Here is a 2,776-nt window from a genome sequence, read left to right on the forward strand (position 1 = left end):
ACACCTCAAGGGAGGAACACAATGGTAAAAACAACTCTCCTACACCTTTAAGGGGAGAGTAAATGGATGATTAAATATGGTTAGTATTGAACTAAGGAAACCACCAAATGAAGTGAATATGGTTAGTGATAAACCAAGAAAACTACCAAATGAATTGAATATGGTTAATGGTCAACTAAAAAAACCACCACTTAAATAATTCAAATCTTTTGCTTGGATCCTTTCAATTATGCACTATTGAAAAACAAAGAAGTCAAAAACTCCATCTTGGATCCTCTCAACATAATTCTCACCTTGCACTTGAAAATGGGGAATATCAAATGTCAAATATTATAGTTAGGCTTCAATAATCGAAGTCCTATTAGTCGAGCAAAAAATCAATCAACATTGGGGAATTTCAACATAACAACTGGTCTCCTAAAACATAATGATAATTAGAAATAATGAGAATTTTCAGACATGCAAATTGTTCATTTATAGATATTGGTGTATTTTCATGCATATCTTCATGAAAGCTTCATTTAATAGTTTTAGATTGAAGATGATACAATTATTGGTACAATTATTCAAACTAGTGATTGTGGGAGGGAATGTTAAATTGTGAGTCCTCAGTCAATCACAAAGTCTAAGACCACATTGATATGATTTATAAATCTTATTCAAACTTGTGATTGTGGGAGGGAATGTTAAATTGTGAGTCCTCAGACAATCACAAAGTCTAATACCACATTGATATGATTGATAAACCTTATCTTTTATGAGGTGTTTTCATGATCCACTAATGAGTTGTCAGTGATATCTAGATTTATGAATTGTTTAATTGATGTACTATAAATTCATATAATTAGATCTATACAATGTGTTAAGAATGTCTTTAAACCTTTTCCACCAATATTTGTCATATCTTGCTTGTGCCCAATTATTAACAAAACCCCCTTATTTACTCATACAAATAGAGACACAATCTCCACCAATTAAGATACCCCTTAGTTACATCTCTATTGACTAAGCTACCACTCAATTCCATCTTCACGACTTACCCTACCCCTCAATCCCAATACTTAAGAAACAAAAAACAAAATAAAAAAGAGAAGAACATAAACACATCAACATTGCCATATTGTAGAAAAGTAATAAGAAAACAAAATGAAACATAGACTTCCAAGGCTTGCAACTCAAAAATCATGGAAAAATAAAAATGCATATACCACAACCTACAAACCCTAAAATCAAGCCTCCAAACCCTGAATTACGTACAATGCTTAGCTCTCCTCTCATTTTTCTTCATTGGTTCCTCTCATTTTATTCATAGGCCCATTCTTTTCTCCCATTGTAGTCAGTGCTATAGAAATATGAAGAAAAACAAAGTGAAACACAACCTTCCAAACCCGCAACTTCAAAATTATGAAAAAATTAAAACACAGACACTACAACTTCAAGGTACGTAACTAATAGTTATTCTTCCTCTAAGGGCATAAAAGGCAAGCACATTTCACATTCATGAAATTTGCACTAAATATTATCTTTCCAATTACAACTTTAACCATGAAAAGTCTTAAACAAGCTCCATTTAAAATAACTTGGCCTTGAATAGTACATATAATATTACAAAAGCATGACATTACAAAATGCGATAGTAAAATATTGATTACTAAATCTTCAAAACTAACTGTTATTGTAAATAATAAAACATTGAATGTTTGCTACTTGCCTCCTCCCCCAAGGAACTCACTTGGCAAGCTCGTGAAAATGTAAAGTAACTGTGAGTATAAGCTCTCATATTCAAATTCCCAGTTTCTTACTCATGGCTACATGCTAGGGGGAATTGTAATTCACCTAAAAGTTATAGTGGTAGTGGTTAGAATCAACCCCGTAATATATGAGTGTAAGGCTGACCCAAATGCCAATTCCTCTAAATAAAAAAAAACAACATTAAATATTCAAAATTATATTTCATTATAACACCAAAATTTCAATAAAAAATTCTCAAACTACAAATTTCTATTAAAATAAACTTAAAATATTTACCATTTTAATTAAAATATTTAAAAAACTCAATTAAACTATTAATTTAGCCTTTAAAAACTTAACCAAATTTAACTTTAAAACTATGACCTCTCAATTAACAACATGCCTTAATCGAATAATTTAAAGAATTAAATTAATCCTTACCATGATCTAAACACAACTTAAAATGAAATATCTAATACAAAACATACCATCAACATACCTTTACCATTGAAAACGACTAGTACTTAATAAATGGTAAAAAGAATCATGTTTTAAAGTATTATATGTATGCAATTATGTACATGGAATAATTTTTTGCAGTAGTCTATAACGCGACTTTTTGAAAGCTTTTCCGGCGGATTTTTCTGGTCGAAATCCGGCAGGAATTATTGGAATCGCAAGTTTGATAGCTAGTTTTTGCACAATGAAAGCCTCCCAGGGGTTTTTCAGGGTGCTGAATCCAAATATGCAGTTAAAAAACCATTTTAACTGCAAGAAATCAAGATTTGACCTCAATTCTTCCGCCGGATTCCGTCACCGGAATCTTCAAAAAGTCGCATTATAGACAACTCCTAATTTTTTCATGATATGATTAGTGATTTATCTTGTGTAGGGCTTCTATAGAGTACTCTCCCTCCCATGGTATTAGGTTGCATTTATTTGACCATTTTGAGAAAAGTTAAATCATTTATTATCAATAATGAAAGCATCCCAAACACAACCACAATCAACCATCACTACGAACGCCATGAAAGCCAATCATGAC

Source organism: Pinus tabuliformis, chromosome 3_1 (genome assembly GCF_031772625.1).
Source record: "Pinus tabuliformis cultivar Carrire ecotype Pingquan chromosome 3_1, CPIR1, whole genome shotgun sequence".
Classification (NCBI taxonomy): domain Eukaryota; kingdom Viridiplantae; phylum Streptophyta; class Pinopsida; order Pinales; family Pinaceae; genus Pinus; species Pinus tabuliformis.